This window comes from Acomys minous (genome assembly GCF_964271855.1).
Source record: "Acomys minous genome assembly, chromosome: 6".
Classification (NCBI taxonomy): Eukaryota; Metazoa; Chordata; class Mammalia; order Rodentia; family Muridae; genus Acomys; species Acomys minous.
The window spans coordinates 82138029-82155894 of record NC_140487.1 but is presented as its reverse complement, the minus strand read 5'-3'; the positions used below and the strand labels follow the sequence as shown (position 1 = coordinate 82155894).

General features: G+C 41.8%; 1 long non-coding RNA gene across 2 annotated transcripts in view; it reads left to right on the top strand.

Annotated features, from left to right (window-relative positions):
- LOC311600003 overlaps positions 1-17866 on the top strand; it is a 63619-nt gene that overhangs the window by 39105 nt on the left and 6648 nt on the right. For both annotated transcript variants that reach the window (XR_014780111.1, XR_014780112.1), the window contains exon 2: positions 12515-12713. This is a non-coding gene — a long non-coding RNA (uncharacterized lncRNA). The remainder of the gene's footprint in view (positions 1-12514; positions 12714-17866) is intronic.

The window sequence follows — 17866 nt, the reverse complement described above, 5'->3', positions numbered from 1 at the left end:
CACTTCTGGGCATGGGGCCTGCCCTTACGTGTGGTTTATATATCTAATGTGACTCCATTGGAGAAAACAAAATTTTCAAGCATAAATAATTAAAGATGCCTTCTTGGTCAGAGGGCAGGGAAAGCTTGTGTTCACTTGTCTTCTCAGCAATGGGACCCTGTCTTAGTTAGGGTCTCTATTGCTGCGAAGAGGCACCATGACCACAGCAGCAGCTCTTTTTTTTTTTTTTAGGCTCTCAACTTTTTATTTAATTTTTTATTTTTTATTTTTTATTTAATTTTTTAAAATTTTTATTAATTTATTCATATTACATCTCAATTGTTAGCCCATCCCTTGTATCCTCCCATTCCTCCCTCCCTCCCGCTTCCCCTCCTACTCCCTTCCCCTATGTCTGTGACTGAGGGAGACTTCCTCCCCCTGTATATGCTCATAGGGTATCGAGTCTCTTCTTGGTGACCTATTATCCTTCCTCTGAGTGCCACCAGGCGTCTCCATCCAAGGGATGTGGTGAAATATGGGGCACCAGCGTTTGTGTGAAAGTCAGATCTCCTTCTCCACTTAACAGTGGAGAATGTCCTGTCCATCGGCTAGACTGGGTAGGGGTTCGAAGTTTACTGCCTATATTTTCCTTGGCTGGTGCCATAGTTTGAGGAGGACTCCAGGACCCAGACCCACCTGTAGTTTTCCAGGACCCTCTGGATCCTTCTATTTCCTCATTCTCCCAGGCTTCTCACACCTAAAGTCTCAACAGGATGTCTTCCCCTCTGACCCACTTTCCTGGTAGGTAAAGTTTTTCATGGGGACATACCCCTTGGACTAGTGTCTCGATATAAGTGAGTATATACCATTTGACTCTTTTTGCTTCTGGGTGAACTCACTCATTATGATCATTTCTAGTTCAATCCATTTGTCCACAAATTTTGGAAATTCCTTGTTTTTAATAGCTGAGTAGTATTCCATAGTGTATATGTACCACAGTTTCTTTATCCATTCTTCTACTGAGGGACACTTAGGCTGTTTCCATGTTCTGGCTATTATGAATAAGGCTGCTATAAACATGGTTGAGCAAGTTTTCTTGTTGTGTGCTGGAGCATCTTCTGGGTATATTCCAAGGAGTGGAATAGCTGGGTCTTGAGGAAGCCCTATTCCCATTTTTCTGAGAAAGCGCCAGATAGATTTCCAAAGTGGCTGTACTAGTTTGCATTCCCACCAGCAATGAAGGAGTGTTCCTCTCTCTCCACATCCTCGCCAGCATGGACCACAGCAGCTCTTATGAAGGAAACATTTAATTGACGCTGCCTTGCAGTTCAGAGGTTTAGTCCATCGTCACACTAGGGAGCATTGCAGCGTTTAGGCAGACAGTGTGCTAGAGAGGCAGCTGAGGTTTCACTCAGTGAAAAATGTCCAGTTGGGGCCTTGCCTCCTTTCTTATTGATGACTCCATTTGGATTCTTCTTATATATGTACATATTTTAAGAATATTTGGAGGAGAGTAGATTCAAGATGGTGTCTGTCAGTCACCAGTGGCCCGGCCTTGTGCTGCTCCAAAGGAGACCCACCGAGGCTTCGAGGGTAGAGGTAGCAGTGGGATAAGGAGCCTGCAGAGCTCATATTATCTTCAGAACAAGTTAAAAAAAAAAAGACGGGCCTTATAGGAAGATGCTTTTTAAAAGTGGTTTCATGGAATTGGGAAAAAAGATGGCAGAACTGGAGATGCCATAGCAGCAACAGGTATGGGAGCGTAGCCGTGGTGGACAAAGAAGCATGTTGTAGCCAAGTAGGGCCAGTGGCCAGGCCACTGAGAGACCCTACTGTGAGAAGGGGAGTATGGGTTGCAGTACTTGCCTTGAGCTGCCAACACGATAGTCGTGTCCAGGGTATCGGCAGGGTGACCAGCATCGAGGGCAGAGTGGTATACAGCAAGCAGCCTGGAGCTTAAGCAGGGCCTGTGCCCAGACATGCTGTCCAACTGCACTATTACCCTGACTCTGAGCAACAAGATATCTGGGATAAAGGACAGTTCATTTTATGGATTAAATCTCCTCCAAAGACTTCCATGGTCCGGGCTGCCGGGGAAAGCCATGTGGATGTTTGTAATGTGTACTGCAGCTGGAATCCATGCTGATGCCCACAATTCCACAGTCTGTACTGCATCCAGAAACCATGTGGAAGTCTATGATGCATGGTGCTCCCCGCTGCTATGGGCAAGGAAGGTTTTTGTGCAATGGTATGGATGACTGTAGACTCGCAAGCAAGAATGAGAGACTTTGAAGGCATCTATTGATGGACAACTAGATTGTTTCCAATTTCTGACAATTATGAATAGACCAGCAACGAAAATTGGTGAGCAAATGTCTCATAAGTAGGATGTAGAGTCCTTTGGATACATACCCAAGAGTGGTATAGCTGGATCTTGAGGTAAATCTACTCCCAACCACCCAAGGCAACATCACACTGATTTCCATAGTGGTTGTACAAGTTTGCACTCCCTCCCACCAGCAATGAATAGGTGTTCTCCTTTCCTCATAGCCTAACCAGCATGAGCTGTCATTTGTTTTATTTATCTTGGCCATTTTGACTGACGTAAGATGAAGTCTCAAAGTAGTTTTGATTTGCATTTCCTTGATGAGGAAAGATGTTGAGTATTTCTTCAAGTGCTTCTTAGCCATTTGTGTTTCATCTTTTGAGAACTCTCTGTTCAGTTCTGTACACCATTTTAAAATTTGGGTTCTTTTGTTGTTGCTCAATATTTTGAGTCCTTTGTATATTTTAGAGATTAACCCTTTGTTGGATGTGTAATTGGTAAAGATCTTTTTCCATTCTGTAGGCTGCCACTTTCTTTCAAGGATAGTGTCCTTCGCCATACAGAAGCTTTTCAGTTTCATAAGGTACCATTTATTAATTGTTGTTCTTGATTCCTGTGTTATTGGTGTCCTGTTGAGAAATATTTTTCCTGGGCCAATGAATTCAAGACTGTTCCCCACTTTCTCATCTACCATATTCAGAATATCAAACTTTTGAGGTCTTGATCTATTTAGACTGGGTTTTATGTAGCCTGATAAATACGAAACTGTTTGCATTCTATATGCATCATCCAGTCTGACTAGCACTATTTATTGAAGATGCTCTTTTTTTTCCACCTATGTTTCTGGCCTCTTGTTCAAAAAACAGAAACCTATAGATGTGTGGACTTAGGTCTAGGTCTTCAATGTCATTCCACTGATCAACATTTCTGTTTTTATGCCAATGTCATGCTGTTTTTATTACTACAGCTGTGTAGTAAAACTTGAAATTCAGGCTGATAATACTTCAAGCAATTCTTTTATTATTCAGGATTATTTTTGTTTGTTTGTTTTTTTGTTGAGTGTGTGTTTACATATGGAGCTGAAATTTGTCATTTCAATGAGGAATTGTGTTTCACTTCTAATATGGATTGTGTTGAATCTGTCGATTGCTTTTGGAAGGATGGCCATTTTCGTTCCATTAGTTCTACTGATCTGTGAGATCTATGAGCCTGGGAGATCTTTCCATCTTCTTAAATCTTCCTCGATTTCTTTCTTTGTAGCCTTTAAGCTTTTATTGTACAAATCTTTAACTTATTTGGTTAGAATTATGCCAAATTTTTATTTTTGAGGCTATTGTGGAGAGATTTATTTCCATGATTTTGTTCTCAGTCCATCATTTGTATTTGGGAAACCTACTGATTTTTGAAAAACATAAACTCCTGACTAACTCCCGATTCCATGGAACAGAACATTTAAATACTTTTTCATGTTTTTCATTGATGATAATGTTAGATTAATTAAATTGGTGGGCACTGAGATAAAAACAAAACTATAGTCTCTCCTGCTTAAAAAAAAACTGCCTCCAAGGAATCATTGCAGAAGAGGCTGTGGAAAGACTGTAAGAGCCAGAAGACCAGGAAGTTTACTGTGAGGTTGTGTTAGAGAATCTACATCAACATGGCTGCCTAGATGAGTCTTCAACAAGGGCAAACCGGCAGCCATGTAACGTGGGGAGGGGGGAATCGCATGAGGCCTAAGCCCTAGACAAAGAACTCCAGGCAAATAGAGGCTGCTGAAGTGGTGAGACATGGTACTGATTATCCAGTACCAAATGGTCAGCCCTGAAACCACCCATACAAGTAACACTGCAGACTGAGCAGGTAGTATTTATGTATTTAGTAATGTATAATATATATTTAGTATATATTATATATGTAAGTTTAGTAATATCGTCTATAATATATAATATATGCTTATGTAACAGCAATTTTAAAAAGAGAGGTCATGAGTTTGAGAGAAAGAGTAAGGCATGTGTATGGAGGGGTTGAAGGGAGGAAAGGGAAGGGAGAAATAATGTAATTATAATTTCAAAAAATATTTAAAACATCAACTGCTTATAAAATGTCTGCAATAAAAGCAATGAACAAACAAAACTAACCAACTCCCACCTTTAAGAGAAAGCAATCATCAGAGCCAAATCCAGAGATATTGCAAACAGATTAAAATCAGTGTCAGCTGTTATTATTATCTCAAATACTATGGAGAAAATATGAATAACATATATAAACAGTTTGGAATGCCTGAGTAGAAAATTTGAAGGGAAAAATACAGAATTCAAAATACTGAATTAAAGTCATAGTGACAGAATTGGCAAAAGACTCTGACAGATTTACCAGCAGAGTTGATACGCTGGAGGAAACAATCAGTAAACCTGAGGAAAATACCCACTCTGAAACCCAAACAGAAATAAAGAAGGAACAACAGATAACATGGACAGTGAAAGAATAGCATGTGACCTAACATTCATGTGTATGCATCTTTTCCAGAAGAAGAAAGAATTAGGCAGAAGATTATTAAGAACAAAATGTAAGAAGGATAATTTCACAGTTGAATTTGGAGTCTTCTATACTCCTATCCCAGGCCTAATGGAGCAAATAGATTTTGGGTGCCAGTTAGCACAGAAAAGATATAAACAACATTATCTATTAGATTGATATAAATGATCTTCTCAGATCTCTTCACTCAGAATTTACATTATTTCAAACACAGCGACAAGCCCACTAAGATGCAGCCTTTGAGGGCATGGCATACAATACATATCAACAGATTTCAATGAGTTGAAATCATAAAAATGCCTATTTTCTCATTATGTTGAAATTGATTAACTAGAGATAATATATTTTTAAAAAACCTGGAAAAATGGGAATTAAACATCATAGTTTGCAACAGCCTGTGGCTCGAAGAGCAAGAAATAATGCAGACGATAAAATGCTGGAATATGAATGAAATCACAACTAACATATGCAGATTTATGTGGTAGAGCTAAAACACTACTAGAGGGGAGATTTGTGACATTAAACGTATACACGTGGCTAGAAAAGTCTCGGATAAATTATACTCATTTAAGCTTCTTTCCTAAGGTACAGGGAAGAGAAGAACACAAACATCCAGACACAATACAGAGAAATGAAACATGGGTGGAGAATCAGTGAAAGACACATAGGTTAATAGAAAGAATTGTGGAGTGCGAAGCTGGTTCTTGAAGATAACTCCTAATTAATTAGGTAGACAACCAAGACGCCATGTATGAATGATGCTGGCATCAAGTGGCATCAGCTCTGTAACTTCCATAGACATAGAAGTAGATGATAAGGGGAGATGTTAGCAAATGTTTATAAGCACTGTCCTTTACATGAGCTGGTTGTTTCAGGCAAATGTGATAAGACAAAGGAATTTTTGTGGCACACGAAACCATTCTATGTCTTGACTGTCATACTGTTTTAATCCACATCTTTATCATAAGAGCTATGAACTCCTATATAGCTACTTTTTTTTTGTTAAAACTCATAGGACTATATACTGCAAAAGGCTGATTTTATTTTGGGATAAATCAGCTTCTGTAGTTTAGGCTAGTGTGACTGTTTTTTAATCATCTTTGACGTGCAAATCATATCTAATCTTTGTATTTTTTCTGTAATTTAGCGATAAAAACACAGTAGATATCAAAACAGTTAGTAAACTTCTTACATGGAGATTGGACTAGACTCTGCAGACGTAGTAATTTCATGCAATATGGAATGTTGAACTTTCCCCCGGAGTAGATAGAGCACATTCCAGCAACGATGGGACCCAAAGTTGCCAACTTAGATAACTTAGAAACATGTGAAGGTGTGATACCTGACTTCTCCTCACCCAACTTTTCTTTATCTGATACAGCAGCATCTTAGTTTCTGGGGAGTCCTCAGAGTCCCATGACAATGGCAAAATTATGGACTGGGGACAGTCTCCAGGCTCTCCCAATTCCTCTTCATGCTCCTCTTGGTGACATGAGAAGAGTAATGTTTTCTAGAATCAACACTCCAGCCAGTGGGTAATGGAGTGGGTAATTAGTCTCTGGTCCATCAGCCAGGGGGCCTCTTGCAGCATCTCCTCTCTACCATGATAGCCACAGTGGTGTGGGAAATCCCATGGGTACTTGCTGCTGTTCAGTACAGGCAAAAAGCTAGATGACCCTTCCATCATTCTGATTTCTCTGAGGGTATGGTCACTTTCACCCTCATTTAGGAACAGAGGGCATAGGGTTTAAACCTCACAGCCTGTAGTGAGGGTTAATAACTGCTACCTACTGTTTGTGTTAACAGCAAATATTTTGACACACTTTCAGCCTTATATGAATATAATATATCAGTATTCATACCCAAATTAGCTACTTTGTACTTTTATGGAAAAGAATTATATCAAGATTCAAAACCATTTAGAAATATTGAAAAGTGGATTCATTGGTGTTTTATTTGCTTGTTTGTTGTTTTTACAAATGTAGGTATTGTGTGGATGGATACCTTGCCCCAAACAACCAGGGAGTTCTACTTTATGTGTCTGCATATCCTGGGGGGTAAGAGGGACCGATAGACAGATCCATAGCACACGTAGACTCCAGTGAACACACACAGTGCCAGTTACCAGTATTTGCTGTGGTTGTTATGGAAATAGCACACTTGGGAAGAAAAGTCCAGTCAACCAGGGCAGCCAGAGGCATCCACTTTGGTTTCCCTCTCCGTCCTAGTCCCAGCAGTCTAAACTATGTTGTTGTGGAAGTTTTGCTTTATATGTAAACCTGATTTTGTTTTAATCCCAGCTGTTGTATATGGGGGCTGCTCCAGTTTGCCCACAGCTGATATTGTCTCCTGAGAGGACACATGATGTTTGTCAGCCCCCTCATTTGGGGGCGTGGTCTTTGTCACTGAGGATAAAAGCCAGACCTAAGAAGACCCTGGGGCCTCTGAGAAAGAAGGCTGCTGATGCTTTCCCTCTGATCCTCCCGGTTGCTGTTGATGCAGTTTGATGATAAGAAGTTGGAGTTAGGTTGAACCAAGGATTGGACTTGCTCCCAAGAACTCGAGACCTTAAACAGCAGGAAGTAGCTAAGAAAAACTATTCCCTCTCTCCCCACTAACCTTCTTTCTCCCCTACCTAGTGTTGGGGTGTTGGAAGGGTATGGGGTGGAGTAGGGAGAAAGAGATTTAAGGAACTCAAAATAAAAATAATTATTTTTTCCCCAACTCTATTTTGTGTATCTTGTTGCTAAGAACAAGGCAAATGTCAAAATAAACCTCCCCTCATGGCCTGGTTCAAGCAGTCTTGTCTGTTGTTACTGCCGGATTATAGGAAGGGCATTGTTTTAAGGACTGTTCTTGGCTAACCGATTGCAGCAGGGGGATACGGTATTTGATTAGACACTCCTTCCCAAAGGACAGACATCTGCATGCGCTGTTTGCCTTCTTAATTAAAAACAGCAATTGAGGAAATGGTAATGCCTTGCGCTGTAACTTGCCCCTGTAGGTGTTTATAGTTCAGGGGTCCAGCTGGTCACTGTGAGTGCTGGCTGTGTATGCTCTTGTAAGACCCTAGGGGAGCAATTGTTTGAGAACAGAATGCTTCTGTTTGGGTAAACTCAAGAACATAAAGATGGCCTCAATGAAGCAAGAGCCCCTGTGGTAGGAAGTGAGGCTTCTCCTCTTGCTCACTCTCTTCTTTTCAAAGCCTTTGTAGTAGTCCCCGGTCTTCACAGCTGGTGCTGTCCTAGTCCCCTGTGGTAGTCCACCTTAATCCTGATTGTTCTTATAAATGATCTGCCTGTGCAAAGACCCTGTAACATGCTTTGTGAATATTAAAAGTGTCAGTGGAAACAGTGGAAAGGGGGAAAACAAACAAACAAACAAACAAAAAACAGCAACAAGACAGGATGTGCATTAAAAACAATTCTTCCGTTATTTTGACACTAGGAAAAACTGTCAGCACCTTGCCCAGAGAGGCACGCGTTGTTCTTTGGGCAGTCCTGACTTCTTGTCCCAGGCCCAGGCTTTGGCTTGTGTGGTTTGTGGCTAGGATGGGAGCGTGCTAAATGACTACAGCTTCTAACAGTAAAGATCAGCACTGTTTTTTTCTTTTCTTGTAAGTGGCACCGTAGGAGGGATCATGAGGTACACTGGATGCAGAGCGATAAGATGAACTCTCAGGTCACAGGGTTGGAGGGGGCCTTATTCTGTTAGATCACAGGGGAGTTAAGATGCGTGCTTTAACTTTAAAAAAATAAAGCCCATAATCTTGGTCGTGAGATACTCAAGGAGCTACAGTTTCACTGTTGTGTGTGGGCTTAGGTTGAACTTTAAGGACTTCAAGTGTAAGGCATAACCGTGGCCACTGCTACTCTAACATTTTTGCTTGAAATGAATATTAACATTACAAAGGCAATCTTCTGAGTAAATATTAATTGCAAAGTTGATAACTCTTGGACAAAGAGAAACTTCAAGTGGACTCTGGAGAGTGGCCTCCTTTCTCTCTCCAGATCCCTTTAATATTTCCTGAATTTTCTCTCTTGACCCCGCCACCCCCCATTAGACTTTGGTCCCTTAGTCTTAAGGGCTGATGATGGCTGGAGATCCAACTGAAGTTTCTTCCCTGCTATACAGGGATATTGACCCTCGCTCCCTAGGGATCTAACTAATGCCTTGACCTGCTGGACCAAGGCAGAGGACAGGAGAGATTCCAGATGGAGACTGGAGGGTCTGCATCCCTCAAAGGCCTTCTTTCATTAGAAATCTCCTGATTCCTTTGTCCCTGACTTTCTGAAGCATCAGTGGGCCAGGGGAGGATCTGGCTCTCTGTTGGTCTTGACCATAACATTCAGCAGAAGTTCGAGAAAAAGGCACATCTATCATCCACCCCAGAAGACACGAGGAGCTGAAGAAGACGCCATTCCCAGGTGTTCCTGTGGCTTCACTTCATGGTACCCTTCTACACCACTCCATTCTGGCTCTGATTCAACATGGGCTTGTTCTGGAAAAATGATCAGGAGCATGGCAGAGTCAAAAAAAAAAAAAGATGTGTCTTTAAAACTTTCATGCCAACATGGGTGGCAAACACACAGAAGCTATATCTAGATGTGTTTCTGTTATTTGACACATATTCAGCTGGGAATAAGCTAACACAGAATCAGTTTGAAACAAGAGTCCTTGAGTGGTTATAGTTAACTGTTCCAAAGCAAAATACATAATGAGATTCTGAAATGACAATAAAGGCACAGCATTATGCCTTGACTGAAAACTATGAATTAATGAGCTAGAATTTTTTTAAAACCATCTACAGATAAACAGTTTTCTAAGTATCAAATGTATAGCAAAACCCCTCTGTTCTTGCAACAGCTATAGAGGATGCTACCATTCCCTGCCTGAGTCACACCAAAACTCCGAACCACAAAGCTAAGAAATAAAAGAGCTGGATGGAGAGCGTTGACCTTGTGAGTCCTTGTGTCTGCGTTTACATCCTGCTTGGGCATTCTGTAAACATATATACGCATAAGTCCGCATGGGTGTTTCTATAAGACCATTAGAATATTGTAAAAGTGTAAATAGTGCAGACAAGGCTTTGGAAATTTTCTTTTCCTTGGATGACAAATATTTTTCCTTCCATAGTTGCCATCCTTTCCTTCTTTCTCCTAACAAAAAACATACTTGACAGTGAGCCAGGCTCTGTAATTATCCTGAGATGGTCTTAATCTCTGTGATATACTATAAAATGTGAGCGGTTGTGTGCTCCATTCTGCTTGTCCCCTCAAGCATTAGTGCCCTTGTTCACCATAGTGAAGAACACCTTTGGTTGTGTCTTGGAGGGATTTACAGAGAGAATTAACTGAGGTAGGAAGACTCACTCTGAATATGGATGCCACTAAGCCGTAGAATGGGGTCCCGGATGGAATAAAAGGGGGGATGTGATGGCATGCACTACATCTGCCTCCTGATCCACTGAGGTGTGAGCAAGAAGCCCTTGCCGCGATAGTGTATAGTCTCTTAGTTATGAGTCAGAGTGTACCTTCCTTCCCTTAGTATGCTTCTTACCAGGAATTTGATCACAAAAATGAGAAAACAAACTACTAACTCATCTAGGAAGTTCTGAACATAGCATATCTCTAAATTCATGCCACCAACCTTAATGAAGTTCAGTTAGTTTGACAAGGCAACTACTTTCTGCCAAGTAGGTCCCCTTTCTACTGGCCAGAAAGATGTGGGAATGTTTGGGATGGAGTTGAAATGATTTTTTTCCTGGAAAGTCTGGATTGCACAATGGAGGGAAAGGAACAGAGAAGACAGCAACAGCATCTTCTGGGTTAGACAAGCAGTCTTAGTGAACACAGTGCATGTCTTCTGAGCCTTAAGCACAAGGCTGGGATAGACCTGGATGGTACCATGTGCATCACTAAGAAATACTAATGATTGTCTCCTGAGCTGAGTTAGATGTTTCACTAGGTACTAAGTATAACATGGGAGTCAAAGGAATGACACTATGGTTTTCTCGTTTAAATAGCATATTTTAGTTCAGATCCGTATTATCTTTTCCTCTCCCTTTATATTTGTTAGCATCTGTTCTTTCAAAGAAAGAACTTCTCTGTACCAGGCACACACTTAAGCCCTTCACAAATCTTTACAAAATGCCTGTGAGGTTAATGTTCTTGCCCTCATTTATCGACAGAAATGAACTTCTTAGGCAGAGTCAGCAGCTTGCTCAGGATTACACAGGTAGCTGGTAGCTGAGTCAAGACCTCAATCCAAAGCCCTTGATTGGATGGTGTCTCAGTATACACATACTGTGCCTTGAGTGTGACCTTATTTGAAAGCAGGATTTGCTGCACATGTAATTTGTTAAAATGTAGATCTAATGAAGGAAGGTGTATCCAACATGGCTCCTGCCCTTTAAGAGGAGCTAAGGCACAGAGGCATGCTCACAGGGAGAAAGCCACAGGATGACAGGGGGCAAAGGTCAGAGGGATGGGGAGTTCCAGTAATGTCAGAAACCAGAAAAAGCACACAGAATGTACTCTGCCCTACGGTCTACAGGGAAGAGCATGCACTGCTTGTAACTTGGCTTCTAGCTTCAATGTGGTACCATAACTTCCATCATTTTAAGCTACGCAACGTGTGGCATTTTGTTACAGAACCTTTAAAAAATAGATGGAGCTTAGTAACTATTGCTACTAACAGTACTCATTCATATGCTATTTGTGGTTATTTTCAGAGACTATAGACATAGTAGTTGTAAGATGATTTCACATGTATAAAGGATTTTCACAACTACAGATGCCTATGCTGGGAAGAACTGGTCCTCAAAGGACTTTATCACCTTAGCAACTCGAATCTGCTAACAGGCCAATCTTTATTCACCATATATTTGCTCATTTCATGGCCTTCCCAACACCTAACCTCACCTCCTCCAGAGCCCAACAGCTCTACTAACCCAGCTTTTCCTGAGTCTCATGCTTACATGGAACTCCTGTGTACATCATTAACTTTGAGTTTCTTTTTTTAACCTGTCGTATGTTTACTTAATTCATAAATTGGTTAAAAAGCCTAGAAAGGTACATGAAACTCATGCGATCCCTTAATCCTACCCAATGCACACTATCACCTGTTTATGTAGAACTTTGCAAACAAAGAGAAAAATGTACCAGGGACTCATAATCCTATCCCCCAGAGCCTACCACTGTGGACTGTGGATTTTCTTGTTTCCTCTGTCCTCTCTAACAACTTCTACCTCTTAAACATATGCACGGATCTCACTTGCATTTTATTTTCTTCTGTCGTTTGCTTAGTTCCACATTTAGTGGAGTCTGCTTTAAAGATACGGAAATAGCCTATCAAAGTCCACTTTCCTCAGCATCGCCATTGCCACCATAATGTCAGCTTACTGTTTCACAATCGTCTCCTTAATCCCTATGCCACAAAGTCCCTTTTCCCTTGTGTGCCAGCTTCTCCTGGTGTGACTTACTATGCTTTCAGATTTGTTACCATCATCTATGTCTCTTAATCTTATATTCAATGGATATAATTGGTAGGTCCCAAAATGTCCAAAGTATGGAATGCATACTTCAGAGTATGCCCTTTGACATAATGAGTGCTTTGAGTAAAGACTGATTAAGGTCTCTCTGACCACCTAACTTTCCTGTACCTCATTCACAGGGACTGAGTCAGAAGAAGGGGCCTTCTCTGAAGATCTTCCCAAAGATAACTTTCTGCAAAGGAGCATAGTCTCTGTATAATCCCTCTTCCGAATCCGCCCATGAGAGAAGATGGATTCACCATCCCCCACAGGAGAAGAAGGACATCACCACATTGTTACAGGCCACTACTTGATCATCTGACAGCTTCTCCAAGACAGGTTTTATTGCCCAAGAAACTTCCCATTGTGTAGCAAGACGACATCAGCCATCTCACTTCCTCACCACACGCTTGCATAACCTGTGCCATTTCTCTTCTAGAACGGCCACGCCCTTTTCCTTTGTAGCTAGGAATGTTTGAAAAGCTTCAGTAGCGCTGCATATTCCTTCTTTAAACCTCATCATTTCCACGCTCTCATGCATAAGTCATATAATTTAGTGTTGCTGTATTTCACAGACTGCATCTTTGAGCTTTGGAGGGTCCAGAGAGAGCTTTTCTCATTTCTACACCAGCTAGGCTTCATGAGAAGGAGCTCCTTCATGTTCTGTTTTCCAATTCTCCAATTGTGCCTTCGGCTCTGTCACTTCGCTCACGTATCGCAATCTATGTGTATTTGTAATCTGTAAGTTTCATTTAGTTCTTTCTAAAATTTGTCTTTTGTATTCCTTTGTTTGTTTTAGTGCTAATTTTTATCTACCCTTTCCCCTATTTTAGACTTCTACACACTAATTTTGAATCACTTACCTGGCTATTTTAACATCTGAAGTTTTTGAGATTGTCTAGATTCACATTTGTTTCTCTCACTTATTCCTTCTGTTGTTTACTTAAGCTGTTTATTATATGATTGGATGAAATGCGTAGTGATGTGAAAGCCCTGGGGGGACATTAGTCCTTATTTCCAGGCAATCGAGCCTCCCCAGGCTCACTCCTTACTCACTGCTGCTCTTGTTCTAGGTATGAGTCTGCTACCATCACTATTCAGTTCACAGATTTATATATTTCCCTTCACTCCAACAAATGCATTAACATCATGTCTATTATATAACATAGCTAACCATCTGATGGTACTTTATCTGGAGGGTCTTATAGAATAAACGGTATACTATAGTCTCAAAAGTTGAAGTCTATGTATGCTTTTGACAAGCTAAAGGCTAAGGATTTGGGTAGGCTAGAACTCTAAGGATTTTTGCCTTCATTTTCCAGAAGGGTAACACACATTCCAGTTCTTTAGGGCTAATCTCTATAGGCTCTATTTTCCCAGAAAGAGTAATGAAGGAGAGAGGTAAGATAATTCTTCCATTATAAATAATTAATAATCATTACAAATTACTTCAGCAATTTAAAAACAAAGACAATAAAACCTTGCCTTGGAAATAAGATATTCCTTCATGTTGTGTAGTAGTTTGTGAAATAAAGTCAGAAACCAACCTAAAGGCAAAAGCAAAGAGAAACCTGACATAACAGCTTGCTGCTTGGCCTATACAGATCACGCAGGATGTCAGGCAGTGGTGCCTTCTCCACATTTTAGGTACAAACCTTAATCTTGCCCATCTCTAGTTTGGTCAGCACTTACAAAGTAGAATCATGATAAACAGGAAGAACAGAAAGTTGACTTATTGATCTGGTGTTTTTTGAGGTTTGGACATATGGTTTCTCCTCAGACCCAACAGGATGCACTTTCTAATCACACGATGTTTTTTTCGGCAGTATATAGGAGTTATGCATAATGGTTCATACCCATAATCCTAGTATTTGGAGGCCAAGGTTGCATAATGGAACACAGGGCCAGCCTGAACCACATAGCAACAGCTTGGCATAAAAACTCTAATGAGGATGCAGCTCAGTAGTAGACTATTGGCTTAGCATGCTCGAAGCTCTGTGCCCAACAACAACAAGAAGAAAACAAAGGGGGCAAAAAGAAAGAAAAGTGGAGTTGTTGGGGATAACGGAGAATTGATGGGGATGACCAGGAGCTAGTATTCAGGAATTTACTTTCTCAGACTGTTGTCAAATAGTTGTTCATCATCCAGGAAGATTTTGCAAAGTCCTCTCCATCCCCAGAAATACCCACATGTGGAAAATAAGATTTAAGTCTGTTTAATTTAGGCCCTGAGATGATGAGGTCATTTTGAATCATAGTTAGGGGAATGAGAGAGACTTGTCTTCTTGGTATTGTGGACAGTTACTGGCTTCCTTGTAAGATACCTCTAAGAGAAGCATAGAAGATCTCTATAAATTCAGCACACAGACTTTTTTTTTGTATTGTCACTTTTTTACTTAATTAATTTATTCAGATTACATCTTAGTTGTTATCGCCTCACTTGTATCTTCCCATTCCTCCTTCCCTCCCTCTTTCACCCTATTCCCGTCTCCTAGGTCTGTGGCAGAAGGGGACCTCCTCCTGCACCATATGGTCACAGCCTATCAAGTCTCATCCTGGTAGCATGCTGTTTCTTTCTCTGAGTGCCATCAGGCCTCCCCACCAAGGGGAAGTGGTCAAATATGGGGCACCAGAGTTCATGTCAGAGTCAATCCCCACTCTCCACTCAACTGTAGGGAATGTCCTGTCCATTGGCTAGATCTGAGTAGGGGTTCAATGTTTACTGCATGTATTGTCCTTGGTTGGCAGAACACAGGCTTTTGTAATTAATGTTTGCTACACTGCCGGTTCCTAGTGTACATCTAGAATAATGTACACTTGAATAACTTGCACAGACAGAATACAAGAGCCATTTTTTAGATTTACGGGCAATATTGCTTTTATGCCACTGGATGGTGCTATAAAACCACTCACGCACGCACAAAGATGGATTTCCTTGCTTTCTGGCCTGCCAAGCGGGAGAGTCATTCGGCTTTGTTTCCAGTTTTCAAAAACCACCCAGTCTGGATGTCACACAGCTTCTTCTTTTTGGGAAGAGCTGGATCCATTTCCACAGGTGAAGACTGTTCCATTAGCAGCCACACTGAGCTGATCTGTGCAGCTCTGGCACCAGGAAGGCAGAGGCACCTGTGGAAGAAGCATTTGCTGTTCTGATCAGGGTGGCAGTATAGATTAATTAATAGAATATGACTTGATGTGCTGGGGTGGGTTGATACGGGGGCTTCCTTTTCTGAGACGTAGGAGATGAGGGAGGGGGAAGAGAGAGGGAGGGAGGGTGGGACTGGAAGAAGAGGAGAGAGGGGGCTACCATCAGGATGTAAAGTGAATAAATAAAAAAATTGTAAGCAAGAATATGAGAAAAACAGCAACTCTGAAATTTGGACCCCTTCTTAATAAATCCCTGCATAGTTTTCCCTAAGTAGAAATGTTCAGTTTCACTGATTATCAGATTGTGTTCTTATTTGTCAATGGCGCAAGGAATCATCGGAGGCCATTCTAACCACCAAGATGTGGTGGTTGTGGTGGTGGTGTGGGTGGGGCAAAAGTAAGTGGGGGTGTGCATTAGTGTGGGTGTATATGTGTGTTATGTGAGTATGGTGTGTGTGGGTATCTGTGTGTGTGTGTTATGTGAGTATGGTGGGGGTATCTGTGTGTGTGTGTTACGGGAGTATGGTGTATGTGGGGTATCTGTGTGTGTGTGTGTGTGTGTGTGTGTGTGTGTGTGTGTGATGTGAGTATGTGGGGTATCTGTGTGTGTGTGTGTGTGTGTGTGTGTGTGTGTGTGTGTGTGTTATGTGAGTATGGTGTGTGTGGGGTATCTGCGTGTGTGTGTGTGTGTGTGTGTGTGTGTGTGTGTGTGTGTGTGTGTGTTATGTGAGTATGGTGTATGTGGGGTATCTGTATATGTGTGTGTGTGTGTTATGTGAGTATGGTGGGGTGTATGTGTGTATGCCATAATGCGCATGTGCATGCATGTGAGTGCATGTGTGTGTGTGTGTGTGTGTGTGTGTGTGTGTGTGTGTGTGTGTGTGTTAGTGGTTGGATGCCATGTATGTGAAAGAGGAATGAGGTTAGGACCATCTCTTTTGATGATTTCAAGCAATTCATCTCCATGTTGGGACAGGGTCTGTTCTGATTTTCTCCTTGGCAAATGTAATATTTAAAGAAAACTTAAGCAAGCAGCTACACAGCTCAGTTTTCCTGGTGAGCTTCCAACTCTTCCTTATGTGGTTCTAAGCCCCCTACCTTCCAGGCTTGAATTTTCACTCTTGTCTACTCATGTGCATACCCTGAGGCTGTGGAGATGCAGACCAGCCTGAAATTAGCCCTGGGTGTCCTTGCTCGCCTACAGCGCCTCTTCTTCTCCTTTTTTAGGTTCTGCCTTCTTGCAGTCACTCTTAGCTCTGGCTCCCTGATGCAAATTAAGTCACCGTAGCAGGCATGCAGATACTGAATGTCAAGGCCCTTGAGTGAGAAAGCATCAACATAGGGCAGGCTGTAAACAGAGGCGGGAACAAAACGCAGAGACAAGGGGGCTGAGGGCAAGTGAGAAGATGGTGAGAAACTACCTAACAAGTATGCACAGAGAGTTCATTATGTGCTATCTCTGAGGATACAGAGAGCTCTGTAATAAAATCTCAGGAGATGAGAGGCAGAAATGTAATTGGAGGGCTACCCAGTTACCTATAAGTGTTTTGATACTTAAAGGGATAAGATATTTGTACAAAGGCAGGCAGCATTGTCAGAAACAGCCCCTACTCCCATTGTTAAGGGACTCACATGATGACCAAGCTGCACATCTGCTACTATGTGTAGGGGGTCTAAGTCCAGTCTCTGTGAGCCCCCATGGGTCCAGCTTAGTTTACTCTGTAGGTTTTCTTGTGCTGTCCTTGGTCCCCCAACCTCCCCCAATCCTTCCCCCAATTCTTCCACAAGACTCCTTGAGCTCCACCTATTGTTTGACTGTGGGTCTCTGCCTCTGTTTCCATCAGTTGTTGGGTAGAGCCTCTCAGAAGGTATTTATGCTAGGCTTCTGTCTGCAAGCATATCAGAGTAGCATTCCTAGCTGGGCTACCTTGCCTAGCCTCAATGGGAGAGGATGCTCTTGGTCCCACAATGACCTGATGTAATATGGTGGGTTTGTGCCCGTTGGGGGGCTTCCCCTTCTATGAGGAGAAAGGAAAGGAGGAATGAGGGATGTCGGGTGTGAGGGTAGGGCTAGGAGGTGAGGAGGAAGGAGGCTACAATCAGCCTGTAAAGTGATTAAATAAACTAAAAGGGAAAAATCCTAGTACAATTCAGAAGAATCCTAATGTTGGCTGGTTTGAAAAGCTTCCTGGAGGTGCTAACGTGGCCCAGAGCCCAGGGCTACAGTCACTCTTCTTTGTTTTCTTGTCAGACAATGTTCATGCCCCATCAAGGGCTCATGTTCAAAACTCACCTTTACCTCTAGACCTGTAACCGTACTTACGGCTCATTGGGACCCTAGAAGT